The sequence below is a fragment of the Topomyia yanbarensis genome, chromosome 3 (genome assembly GCF_030247195.1).
Source record: "Topomyia yanbarensis strain Yona2022 chromosome 3, ASM3024719v1, whole genome shotgun sequence".
Taxonomy (NCBI): Eukaryota; Metazoa; Arthropoda; class Insecta; order Diptera; family Culicidae; genus Topomyia; species Topomyia yanbarensis.
This window is the reverse complement of record NC_080672.1, coordinates 188,587,586-188,601,901: the sequence shown is the minus strand read 5'-3', so window position 1 is coordinate 188,601,901 and position 14,316 is coordinate 188,587,586. Positions and strand designations below refer to the sequence as shown.

General features: G+C 40.1%; 1 protein-coding gene and 2 long non-coding RNA genes across 5 annotated transcripts in view; 2 read left to right on the top strand and 1 right to left on the bottom strand.

The window, feature by feature from the left end:
* The window catches only part of LOC131691081 (uncharacterized), a 251,201-nt gene that overhangs the window by 212,431 nt on the left and 24,454 nt on the right, over positions 1 to 14,316 (bottom strand). The gene's annotated exons all lie outside the window — the stretch shown is intronic.
* Positions 127 to 3,610, top strand: LOC131691103 (uncharacterized). The gene is made up of 9 exons (XR_009305696.1): positions 127 to 141; positions 224 to 253; positions 313 to 1,063; positions 1,197 to 1,337; positions 1,410 to 1,735; positions 1,827 to 2,083; positions 2,392 to 3,360; positions 3,423 to 3,536; positions 3,596 to 3,610. It is a non-coding gene; the product is annotated as an uncharacterized LOC131691103 (long non-coding RNA).
* On the top strand, positions 6,111 to 7,858 carry LOC131691107 (uncharacterized). The gene is made up of 6 exons (XR_009305699.1): positions 6,111 to 6,185; positions 6,272 to 6,296; positions 6,396 to 6,503; positions 6,576 to 6,876; positions 6,957 to 7,183; positions 7,486 to 7,858. It is a non-coding gene; the product is annotated as an uncharacterized LOC131691107 (long non-coding RNA).

The following is a 14,316-nucleotide window of genomic DNA, read 5'->3' as shown; positions in this document are numbered from 1 at the left end:
ACGGTTCGACAAACGATAAGTTTCATAATACTTCCGCGAGATAGCGCTGCTTTCTATGCGCTGTCACCAAGGCAAACTTTTTCCTTGCGAAATAATGGTCAATGGTATTATTTCGCACGGAGGCTCGCGAAATTTTGACAGGTTGCAATGAAAACATATAAAAAAACACAAGATTAGTAATTTTTTGTATTTTTTTTCATCGCGACCTGTCAAAATTTTGTAGTTTTGGGAATCAATATTTTGAATTTGAATGGTAAGTTTTAAAATATTTTTGGAATTGTGATTGTTTCTAGTAATTATTATTATTTACAGGCACACCCGAACAAAGCAGCCACAAGAGCAGCATTTTTCGTCAGCAGCTGAAGCAGCAGCCATCTATCTACTTGATAAGTTTTCATCAACAACAACCAGATGCTACAAATCAGCTCAACTTGACTCAACATCCCGGATCTGGCAATCAGCCAACCAACATTAAATCGATACAACCGTAGCAGTACCAACAACTCCAAATCCAGCAGCTACCAACAATCTCTCAAAAAAGAACCACAGCAATTACAGCTCAGAACCAACAAAGCAACAAGAGCTTTTTTTACGAATAATGGACCCAACGGACACACTTTATCGGCACATTCTGTCGTAAAACTTGCCTGCCACTATTCTTACCAGCGGTTACCTTCCTGATGTAGAGAAATCAGAGTCAAACACAAACGTCATATTACTGCCTTGGCTCCTACCAGTTGCTTGCATGAAAATATCGCTGCCTCCACAGTGCTCGTGATTCCATCCCAGCAGCAGCTAGCAACCACAATTCCAGTGCTTATCGCCAGCAACATCAGAAAATTAAGATTTCCCCCAGACCATGACCATCATCCGACAGATCGGTAGCAACAACGTTCAACTGACGTGCAATCGATCCAAGTCAATCAGGGCCAAATGTAGAAGACTATTGGTCAACCGCAAAAAAAGATACATCAACAGCACTTTCAAACACAGTAGCAGCAGCATACTGTACTGTACCACGCCGCGTGCAGGAGGACTTTTTTTATTCAGTTGGTGCAGCAAGGTGAGTCATTTTTACTACCTTTTTTAGTTTCGAAGGATCAGTACCGTGTTCAGTACATTGTAATGTAATACCCTATTCTTTCAAAAGCTCGCGTTCACTCATTCACGGATATTTTTCATCATATTTTTTTCAGATCGAACAGCAACCATAGCGGATACACATCACCGAACACCAGCAACATAATGCCATGGTAACCACCCAGCAGCAGAACACGGTGATAATGGGCCAACAGTAAATACAACATCAAGATCCTCGGAAAGGACTTTCTCTTTCGGTATGTGTTTAACAGTAGCTTCTCTCCTCCAAGCATTCCTTTGCATATTTAGATGTCCTTGTCAATTTACAGAACAAACATAATGGAAGCATACTCTACACGCGCGACATATTCAATCGGGCCAACCGTGTGACTCGTTTGGAAAAAAGCGCTCATCATCGGTTTCATGGCAGCGAAGTGAGCAGACAAAAGAAGGCGTTTTTTTCCGCAAGGTCGCTCTGGGCAAAAGTTCAGCCAATTGCAAGGAATAAACCACCGGAGTGACAGTATCCGTGCTGTTTGGGACCTTTTTCCATATATTGTAGCTTTTGAATTTTAATACCCGGTCGAAACGATGGCAAGTGCTGCCGATAACTGGGTCAAAAGGTGGAGGGAGGATCAGGAAATTTCTGCACTCGGTAAGTGTTTTTTTTTGTCATAACGAACTAACCTATTTTTGGAGCGATAATTTTTCCATAGGTTTTGAATTTTTCTTTTCAATACAAGTAGGTTATCGATCTGAGTATCCCTAAGGATAAGGAACCAGAGCCGGCGGCTGACAGCCCAAAGAAAGAGAATGCGGAAAAACCTTCTAGTTCACCGCCAGTAGAACCAGCGATCAAATTACTCCCGTAGAAACGGCTGCACCTGCAGTTTTGTTTTCGGTAGCTACAGAAATTAAGACTTTAGCAGCTCCTGAAGAAAAAAAAAGCTGCTAGCAAAAATGGAGAAACAGCTTCCTCCACGGAAGATGCAGAGGCATTCAAGTAAGTCGAAATCTGGAGAAAATTTTGATTAGGACATAAGTAACATTGAGAGCCTCTCTCTGTTTACTTTCTGTTTCGATTATTACGTCTTTATAACACTTTACACTAATTTTCCAGTACATATCGAAAGCCGATAGTTTTTACTAGAATATTAGGCAAAGAGTTGAGTACTAAATATTGAAACGACCGAGTAATTAACAGAAGAGAAACACACCAAAAAGAATCTTATTGTTACTTACGTCCTATTCAAATTTTTCTCCAGAAATATTTCATATCAGCTTTAAAATTATCCATGATTCATCTTTTAGCCCGGCGGATGCAAGTTTGCTAATTAAACTTATTCGCAAAAGTCTAGTAGAATCAAAGCTGGATCTGGAGGTGAAGGATCCTTCTTCGCAGCTATACTTGGTTAAAACTTTCGAAGCTTTGCACATGAATTCGGAACTGCTTCAGGAAGTCTATGCTATTGGTTTCAACGCTCCTTCCAAGATTCAGAAGACGGCTCAACCTACTCTGTTGGCCGATCCGCCACAGAACATAATTGCCCAGAGTTGGTCGGGAACAAGAAAAACCACTGCCTTCGTGCTGGCAATGCTCAATCGAGTCGATCCGTTGAAAAACTATCCGCAGGTGATTTGCCTTTCCCCACGTATGAACTGGCAATTCAGAAGGGGAAAGTAGCTGCAAAACGGCAAAGTTTTGCACGGAAATCGAACTTGGTTAAACCGTTCGCGGTGAGAAGATCGTCAAAGGGGCGAAGCTGACTAATCATATCATCATCGGAACAGCCGGGCGTTCGACCTTAAGAAGATTGCAATTTTTGTACCGGACGAGACGGGCGTTATGATCGCTGTTCTTTTTAGCCACGTACGAGCGGGAGGTGATGGGATTCGCCCAGTACATCGTAACCAATCCGATCATGATTCTTCTGGTGCGGGAGCAAGAATCACTCGATAACACCAAACACTACTACGTCAAATGCCGCAACCAGGACGAGAAATATCAAGCAATTTCAAACATGTACGGTGTGATTACCGTCGGACAAGCGATCATTTTCTGTCATATGATGTATAGGACAGTTGTAAACTCCAAGTAAACTTATTTTCGGCATTGTTAATCGATCGAAACAGGCACGCAAAACGGCCGGTTGGACCAGGATAATCACTCAGTAGCGGTACTGTCCGGTGATCTAACGGCGGAGCAACGGTTAGCCGTTCTGGATCGATCCTGAGCCGGACTAGAGAAGGTATTGATTGCAACGAACGTTTTATCTAGGGGTAAGTTCCACCACTTGATTCTGGCTGCAGCACCAGGTTACGGGGAGATTCTTCCGCCTTAGGTATCGATGTTGAACAGGTGACCATTGTCATCAACTTCGACCTGCCGATGGATTAGCAGGGACGAGCCGATTGCAAAACGTATCTACATCGAATTAGACGCACCGGTAGATTCGGTAAGTGTGACTCATTCTTGTGATCCTATAGATTGTATTTCTTCCCACTTCTTTAACAGAACGGAATCACCATCAACCTAGTGGGCAGTGATCGAAGCATGATGATTTGCAGATCAATCGAAAAACACTTCTGGAAAAAGATTCAGTTGCTAGACGCGGAGAACTCGGACGAAATTGAAAAGATCGCACCGTAAAGTGTTTTCGACCAGCTACTGGTGAAAGGCATAAAGGCTAGTTTACAGTTCGGAAAACGTGTCACGGGATTTGGGTCCCTGTGTATTTTAAATGGAGCTCGGGATTTCAAATCCCGTGACGGGAAATGAGTCTACACAAAAATGACAGTTTTCCTGAAGTGTAAACCCAACCGCGGGAAACATCACGGGATTTTAAAACTCTCCACACAGAAATCCGGCCGGGAACAATTCAACACAAATTGTTTCCGACGGGGAAAATAGTATTTTTAGAAGGTTTGCGATTTGCTGCAAGTTGGATACTGTTTGTATTTTTAAGAAGCAGCAGAGTTTTTGGTTTGACAGTTTGGAGAGATCTCGGCGGGAAATTTTCCCTGATCAAATCCCGACGCAAATCCCGTGCGAAATCCCGTGATCCATTTCCCAAACTGTAAACTAGCCTTAAGAGCTTTTTTGGGTCATACTTGTTATGATTCTGAATTTATAATTTTATTAATTTTTTTTCTTCCTTGACCTGACATATGTAACCAACAGGGTAATAAATTTACAATTAAAATTACAATTTATCTCTACCCAGTTCTATCCAAAAATTTGAAAAGGGCCTAACTGCAAAATGTAACAAATTGAAATTTCATGTTTTCCATTAACAAATATCTTCCCGAGCACGTACATAACGCAACATTTGATCATGAAGAATTTTGATAGCGATTTTACAACAATTAATAAAAGGGCCTAATTGATTTTTATGACCGAACTGATTATGAAAGGACCTAACTGATTGGAAAGTGCCTAACTAGCAATACACTCGTTTTAAATGGATTATAACGTATTAATGTATTATGACTGAGGCTTATAACATCTTTTCCATAATTTACATACAGGGTCAATCTGACAATCAAATAAGAATTCAGTTAATTCGTCTAACTTTCGGTGTAATATCAGACTTGAACAGCATTTTTTGTGTGAGGTATTCTGCCGCTAGAAGCAAAACTGTCCCATGTGCTATGGGAATCCCTATACACATGGGACAATTATGCTTCTTGTGGCAGTAATGCAAGTAGTAGCAATATGCGCAATTCCTTAAACCTCTCTAGTGTTTCATGCAATAAGAATTACCACGAATTACTTATGGCAATAAATTTGAACTACGATTCTCACAATTGTTATACCAAAAATAGGTTTGTATCCTTACTGATTATTGGTAGCATTCCCTGAGACTTCCAGAACATTTAGTAGTAGCCATTGTTATCATAATCGATTTTTAAAGTCAGCCAAAGTTTAAATCCTAGGGTTTGGTTCGATTTGAAACCGATTGAGTCGGAGTCGGTTGTTATATTTGCGTTATATTTCCGGATTCCGAAGCGTGTTTCGAAAGGTAGTTTCCCCGAATCTTGTAAAGGCGGCCAAGGCAATCAGATTTGCTTCTTAATGGTCAAACGCCGATTAAGAGTTACGATTCGGACAATTACAATAGATTTGGTTTGAGCGAATTTCGATCATTTCCCTGGGTCTTCTGGAACCGGTAGAAGCAGCCAATTTAGATAGAAAATGGCCAGCCAATGATTTAAATTTCCGATTGCAGGAATTGTGCTGTCTAAATTGGTCAGACTGAACTTCCCCGAGACATCCGGAACCGTCACAAATAAGCATTATGATTAATCATGCTCGAAATATGATTCACGCTGAGTACGTCACTTCCCTGAGAGCTTCATGAATGGCAAATAGGTTTACAATTGTTACCGATTTCATACACATCCGTGATGAATTAATAAAATACATTATTTAAAACATTTAAATGACAACAGAAATATAAAAAAGAAATAAACAAACAACAGCTGATGTCGTTTTCCAGTTATCAAAAGCGACATCTAACAGCAAACACACAGACTAGTTTTCGCGAACAAATGTCAAAATTCCGCACGGAAGAAGGAAAAATATTTCGCGACCTCATTTCGCAAGAGGTGCATACTAAGCTTTATCTGGAAAGTACAAATATTAATGATTTCGGAATCTGTAAGTTTCTCAAATACACCAATGTAGAGGTGAGGTAGCGATAGAATCGCCGTTTATGTCCTGATAGAGTTCGGGAAAGTTCAGGATACATTTAGGGGTTCGCCTATGAATATAGCAATATAGCTAGCTTCATTTATTTTTACCGTTAAGCTAAGTATGCACCTCCTGCGAAATGAAATTTCCTATACAAAACCTATGCATAAAAAACGTCGCGAAATGTTCGCGAAAAATTTTTTCGTTTCCATTTCGTAAGCGGTACGCAGCTCTCGCGAAAACGATAACGAAAAATGAAGTTAGCTGAGACACGGTTCGACAAACGATAAGTCTCATAATACTTCTGCGAGACGGCGCTGCTTTCTATGCGCTGTCACCAAGGCAAACTTTTTCCTTGCGAAATAATGGTCAGCGGTATTATTTCGCACGGAGGCTCGCGAAATTTTGACAGGTTGCAATGAAAAAATATAAGAAAACACAAGATTGGTAATTTTTTGTATTTTTTTCATCGCAACCTGTCAAAATTTCGTTGCTTAGAAATTCAATATTTCGAATTTGAATGGTAAGTTTAAAAATATTACTGTAATGTAATACCCTATTCTTCTTTAAAAAGCTCGAGTTCACTCATTTACGGATATTTTTTTTATTGTCATTTTTTCAGATCGAACACCAACAACATAATATGGTAATCACCCAGCAAGAGAACGCAGTGATAATGGGCCAACAGAAACCACAACATCAAGATGCTCGGAAAGGACTTTCTCTTTCGGTATGTATTTACCAGTAGCATCCCCCCTCCAAACATTCCTTTGCATATCTAGATGTCCTTATCAATTCACAGAACAAACAATGGCACGTCATGTTCAATCGGCTAACCGTTTGGAATAAGCGCTCATCATCGGTTTCATGGCAGGGAAGTGAGCAGGTAAAAGAAGGCATCGTTTTTTCCGCAAGGTCGCTCTGGTCAAAATTTCAGCGGATTGCAAGGAATAAACCACCCGAGGGACAGTACCCGTGCTGATTCAGGACGATTACCCATACTTTGTACCTTGCTATTGAATTTTAATACCCGATCGAAACGATGGCAAGCGCTGCCGATAACTGGGTCAAAAAGACAACGGATAAAGAAATTTTTGCACTCGGTAAGTGTTTTTTTCGTTATAACCTATTTTTGAAGCGATCATTGGGATGGGATTTGAATTTTTCTTTTCAATACAAATAGGTTAGCGAACTGAGTACATATCACCAAGGATAAGGATTCAGATCCGGCGGCTGGCAAGAAAGAGAATGCGGAAAAACCTAGTCCACCGGCAGTAGAAACAAAGCTGCACCTGATGTTTGGAGTTCGGTAGCTTCGGAAATTCTAACTCTAGCAGCTCCTGAAGAAAAACAAGCTGCAAGAGAAAATGGAGAAACAGCTTCCTCCGCGGAAGATGCAGAGGCATTCAAGTAAGTCGAAATCTGCAGAAAATTTTGATTAGGACATAAGGAACATTGAGAGCCTCTCTTTGTTTACTTTCTCTTTCGGTTATGACGTCACTATAACACTTTGCACTAATTTTCGAGTACATAGCCGATGGTTTTTACTAAAATATTAGGCAAAGAGTTGAGTACTAAATATTGAAACGACCGAGTAATAAACAGAAGAGAAAGACCCCAAAGAGAATCTCATTGTTGCTTACGTCCTATTCTAAATTTTCTCCCGAAATATTTAGTATCAGCTTTAAAATTATCCATGACTAATCTTTTAGCCCGGCGGATGCAAGTTTGCTAATGAAGGATGTTCGCTAAGATCTAGTAGAATCAAAGCTGGATCTGAACGTGCATCGGAAGGATTCTTCTTCGCCGGTTGATTGGTTAAAACTTTCGAAGCTTTGCACATGAAGCCGGAATTACTTCAGGGAGTCTATGCGATGGGTTTCAACGCCCCTTCCAAGATTCAGGAGATGGCTCTACCTACTCTGTTGGCCGGTCCGCCAGGGAATATAATCGCCCAGTCAGTCGGGAACAGGAAAAACCGCTGCCTTCGTGCTGGCAACGCTCAGTTGAGTCCATCAGTTAAAAAACTATCTGCAGGTGATTTGCCTTTCCCCCACGTATGAGCTGGCAATTCAGAAGGGGGAAGTAGCTGCCAAAATGGCAAAGTTTTGTCCTGAAATCAAACTTCCTTACGCCGTTCGCGGTGAGGAGACCGTCAAAGGGGCGAAGCTGACTAATCATATCATCATCGGAGCACCCGGCAAGCTAATGGACTGGGGTATAAAGTTCAGGACGTACGACCTAGTTTTCCCTTTTTGTACTGGACGAGGCGGGTGTTATGGTCGGTGTTCTTCTTGGCCACGTACGAGCGCGAGGTGATGGAGTTTGCCGAGTACATCGTACCCAATCCGATCGTCATTCGGCAGGCGCGGGAGCAAAAATCACTCGATAACATCAAACAGTACTACGTCAAGTTCCGCAACCAGGACGAGAAATTGTGTGATTACCGTCGAACAAGCGATCATTTTCTGTCATATGATGTATAGGACAGTTGCAAACTCCAAGTAAACTTATTTTCAGAACTGTTAATCCATCGAAACAGGTACGCAAAACGGCCGGTTGGTTGACCGGCAGGATGTCCCAGGATGGTCACTCGGTAGCGGTACTGTCCGGTGATCTAACGGTGGAGCAACGGTTGGACGCTCTGGATCGATTCCGAACCGGACTAGAGAAGGTACAGATTATAACGAACGTTTTGTCCACGGGTAAGTTCCACCACTTGATTCTGGCTACAGCAACAGGTTACGGAGAGATTCTTTCATCTTAGGTATCGACGTCGAACAGGTGACCATTGTCGTCAACTTCGACTTGCCGATGGATCAGCAGGGACGAGCCGATTGCGAAACGTATCTACATCGAATTAGACGCACCGGTAGATTCGGTAAGTGTGACTCATTCTTGTGATCCTATAGATTGTATTTCTTCCCACTTCTTTAACAGAACGGAATCACCATCAACCTAGTGGGCAGTGATCGAAGCATGATGATTTGCAGATCAATTGAAAAACATTTCCGGAAAAAGATTCAGTTGCACCGTAAAGTGTTTTCGACCAGCTACTAGTGAAAGGCGTAGGAGCTTTTTTGGGTGTTTTGATTCTGAATTTATACTTTTATTTTTTTTAAAATTTTTTTTCTTCCTTGACCTGACATTAGGTATACAAATGTAACTAACAGGGTATCGTAAGCTAATAAATTTACAATTACAATTACAATTTAGCTCTACCCAGTTCTATCCAAACATTTGAAAAGGGCCTAACTGCAAAATGTAACAAATTGAATTTCATTAACAAATATCTACCCGAGCACGTACATAACGCAACATTTGATTATGAAGAATTTTGATAGCGATTTTTCAACAATTTATAAAAGGGCATTTGTTAGAAATAGGATGTAATTCAAGGATTGTATAGCGCATGTTTAATGGTTATAACTTTCAGTTAAATGGACTTTTAAGAACCCGACTTTGTTTTTTTATTTTATTTTGTCGTTGAACGGCCAGTAGAGAAAGCGGTGGAAAAATTATCCGAAAGACTAACCTTGAAGCAGAAGATGAAAAATGTTTTGCTCATTATCCTGTGAATCAAAATTCCAAGAAGACAAAACATAGCTATAAAACACAATAAGATATCTTAACTGATATATGCTTTGAAGCGATTCAAGGCGAAAGCGACTGGGTTTGAATTTAGTATATTTTTACATTTATTTATTCCTTCATTATTTACTTATATGTTCATTTATTTCTGGGGAAAATTTTCATTAGGTCGTATCGTAAGTAACAATGTTATTCTTTTTATTTACTTTTTACTCTGTAATAAACCAAGCCGCTTAAACATTCGCCCCTTCGTTCTTTGCATAATATGCTAGACGAAACCTTCGTCCCTCGATATGTGCTGAAACATATGTGAAATGTTTATGTTAATGCCTATGAACCGAGAAACTATTCATTAATTTATTTACCAATTTAATTATTTATTGATGTATTAATTTCTCTATATATTTATTTATTATTCATTTATATTTTATCAGTGTAGATGTCTCACAATCCTTTCTGATTATTTAGGTTAAATTTTTCTTAAGCGGATCTGACAGTGCAAAATTTTAAAAAAATCTGATTTTTATTTTTGGATATTTTGGATCCCTAAGACAAGAAATATATGCCCAAGAAAGGATTTACTCGAATTCAACTTGGTTCGACTGCTAGAGCCCATCAAACTACCAACTATCAATTTTCATATGAGGGGGCTGATAAAATCGGGTCTTTAGTGTATTTAATATTTTATGTTTTTTATTTTAATATACATATTCAATGTGTGATATTTAGTATTTAATGATCAATGTTTTATATTTGATATACAATACTCAATGATGATGGATGCTCTACTAGACTCGTCACACAAACGTCACATAAATGAACGCATCACATAGCAACGCTTGAGAACTTCGCGATAATACAAACCCGGTCGCAAACGTGATCATTCACACACACCGGTACCCACCGTCTAGCATACAAAAAAGCAGCCTGGTGATTAAGTAAACGTGCTATAGCACATACGGTATTCTTGAAGTACAGCAGTTGTTGATCCGATTGGTTGACGATTCGTTTGACCTTCGGTTTTGTTAAGTGACCAATTTAGTTATATAATATAATCCAGTAATTTGGAATCACGATTCAGACCATGGAACACTTTCCCGGGATTCTTTAAACCTTCTCTAGTGTTTCATGCAATAAGAATTGCCACGAATTACTTATGGCAATAAATTTGAATTACGATTCTCACAATTGTTATACCAAAAATAGGTTTGTATCCGTACTGATTATTGGTAGCATTCCCTGAGACTTCCAGAACCTTTAGCAGTAGCCATTGTTATCATAATCGATTTTTAACGTCAGCCAAAGTTTAAAGCCTAGAGTTTGGTTCGACCTGAAACCGATTGAGTCGGAGTCGGTTGTTATATTTGCGCTGGAATCCATTCCGAATTCAGAAACGTGTTTCGAAAGGTAGTTTCCCCGAGAGTTGTGAAAGTGGTAAAGGCGGACAAGGCAATCAGATTTGCTTCTTAATGGTCAAACGCCGATTTAGACTTATGATTACAATAGATTTGGTTTGAGCGAATTGCGATCATTTCCCTGGGTCTTCTAGAACCGGTAGAAGCAGCCAATTTAGATAAAAAATGGCCAGCCAATGATTTAAATTTCCGATTGCAGGAATTGTGCAGTCTAAATTGGTCAGACTGAACTTCCCCGAGACATCCGGAACCGTCACAAATAAGCATTATGATTAATCATGCTCGAAATATGATTCACGCTGAGTACGTCACTTCCCTGAGAGCTTCATGAATGGCAAAAAGGTTTACAATTGTTACCGATTTCATACACATCCGTGATGAATTAATAAAATACATCATTTAAAACATTTAAATGACAACAGAAATATAAAAAAGAAATAAACAAACAACAGCTGATGTCGTTTTCCAGTTATCAAAAGCGACATCTAACAGCAAACACACAGACTAGTTTTCGCGAGCAAATGTCAAAATTCCGCACGGAAGAAGGAAAAATATTTCGCGACCTCATTTCGCAAGAGGTGCATACTAAGCTTTAGTAGGGAGAAATGTAACGAGGTTTGAAATTACCGTTTAGTACATAAAAAATCATCAAATTTAATGCCGAATGTACTTTTCATAATTGTCTTCGCGTACCCGCCCACTGAGACGTCCAAAAAATTGTTTCAAAATCGTTCAACACGGGTCCAACGATGGACGTTCGTTGAACGGTTATTTGGACGTTGTCCAAATTGGTCCAACGAACGTCCTTCATTGGACGATTTTGAAACCAACCGTTCTTAGAGGGCGGGCTCTAATTCATTTTGTTTGGCTGTACACGGTAAAATTTTTTTACCCATTTTATGTATTCAAATTGCCCATTTTCGGAAGTTATTCGAGCTGTCAAAAATGGGTATTTTTTGTTTCTAGCAATGAGTACTTTTTATCCATTTCACAACTACTCGATGAGGTAATGTCAATGGGTATATTGATCTTGATAATGGGTGAAAAATCCTTAAGCATTATTTCAAGCGAGTTAACCTGCAAACTAAGGATCGTAGTGGAACCTGCAAATTATCGCCCTGCATCGGAGTCCGTGGCGGAAACGGAACATTTCGGCAATGCTCCGAAAACAACGTCTGTTTAGACTACTGAGGATGTTGAAAATATGCGCCAGTTCGGCATTTTAGAGCAGCCAAAAGATCCAGCCATCAAAAATATATCCAGTTGGCGGTTTTATTATGTTAAGTAGTTTTAGAATAGGATTTCTATCTAAATTCCTTCACTTTTATGAGGAAACAATAATGTGAAATGAATGTTATTTTATGTTTTTTTTTAATTCAGAAATAATTCTATTGACAGTATTTTTCATTCTGGCGCGAATTTCATGAATGGAGATTTTTTACGCATTTTGTTGTAACAGTTCTGCGAAAAATAATGGGTGAAACATACCCAGGTTGACGTACAAGGTCTGTACTCATTTATGGGTACAAACGCTTTACCCATTTAATGGGTTATTCCACTTTTATTGAAAATGAGTAGTTTTCTACGGGTACTTGATTTTATCAGTGTAGGGCGCCAGGTAAACTCAACTCGACGACTTTCAATTGACGTTTGGAAACGGATGTAAGGCTCCGAACTTTAACGAATGGTCTCGGGATCGATCGCAATTTAGGGCTAAAGGCCTACATAAGGAATGATCGTCTCTTACAGTTTGACCGGTGAAAAAGAAGGAAGTGGCTCAGAAAGGCTCCTGAAGCAAAGAAAATTTAATAAAAGTAAAGATAGAAGAAAAAGTATAATAAAAGATAGTAAGATAGTGGTGAATTATAGAAGTGAACGTTCAGCGCTTCGTCTCAATAATTGTTAAAAGATGTAAGCCACATTTTCGCCCAGTTTCTACATCTCAATAAAATCTAACCTCTTAGTTTAGGCGGCAAAATTGGCACATGGTGTAAGAATAAGATGCCTACCACGCTGATAAGCATCCACTAGATTGGATAGGTAACTATTAATAAAAGAGGATAAACGGTTTTCTGTTAACGGTTTTCAATTTCGATCGAAGTTTCTCCTTCGATCGAAGGTGTCACCTTAGGGCACGAGCAACGGGGTCGATCGTACTGGAAGCCCCTCAACAGTCTCCGGTGCGCACTCTCCGAACGACAAAAGTGAAGCGTGACGTCACACGATATGCTGGCGGTGTATGTTTCAAAACATTAAACATCTACACCAGTCAGAGAAATTTCACCACTCGGTTGGTGTACCGGATAAACTTGAAGTTCCACGAGAGGGAACACCTAGTCTAGCTTAGACATGAAAGCAAAGTCGAACATTGCATAATTGCATGCTGATGCAGGGAGCAGTTGCACCGGTGCATATCAACCGCCGAGGGATGAGCTGATGGAGGAGAATGCGCATGTGAGTTTAGGCAAGTAGCGTAAAATTTCAAAAATGTACATTTATTAACCTTAGAAGATAAGTTGCAATTAAATTGTCCACATTGTATACAAATCTGCTAGTAGTTATCACTTTAAATAATAAACTTAGAATAGCATGAAACATAGTGTGCAATTAGTTTGATCGCTAGCATTCCCGGTCGGATTTCATAAAGTCGGTTTATTCGTGATATCGGTATCGGTACGTTAGAATAGGCTCTGGAGAGGGAATCCCACAGTGGTAACCAATCCACCCTACAGATTGTAACGAAACTTTTTGCATGATCATTCTTTGGGATTCGTGGTTACACAGATTTTTCGGTCGTGGTTGTTAGTCGTCGTAAAGAACTCGCCCTGAGGTCTCCCAGCCGGGCACGGGATCACTTTAAATCAACAAACTTCGCTTCTTCACGGCAAGACTAGTGCTTGCCTGGCGCTTAAGTGAAGGTTGCATTCGTTCGAGTACGTCTTCTATCCCCCCTCCCGTTACAACGTTGTGCGGTTGGGGACTGGAGAATTGTTTTGTCGGGATTTCTTTTGCTGGTGCGAATTCGGATGGTTTTTGTTGGCTCTGTTTCAGAAGGGGGCTCCTCGATCTTTCTTGATGTGGTTGATCTCGTTCCTTTTTCGATTTGCTTCGGCTTGGTCGATTTATTTCGCCTTCTGATTGTGTTAAGGTTGTTGGTGTGTTTTGTTTCGTAGCCGTAGTTTGTGGAGCTAAGAATCCTGTTGTCGGTTTTGTCGTCGTCGTTTGGGATGTGCTGGTGCCGGGGCCAGTTGAGGGGGTCCTTGGTAGACCCTGCCTTCTCAGTGCCGTAAAAGCATGGCGGAGGGCCGACATTTTATTGCACAAATCTTTATTTTGTATTTTCTCGTCCAATAGCTACTCCTTTAGTTTGGCGATTATCAAATCTTTGCTATCGTTCTCCGTTTTTTTTTGAGTGTCGGTCCTCTTAATTGTGCAATCTTCTCCCTAAGTATCTTTATGGTGCGGTCTTTTTCGTCATTTCCAGGGGATAGTCTAACTTTTAGTGTAGCTACGTACGATTGTTTTCTTGACTCCTGG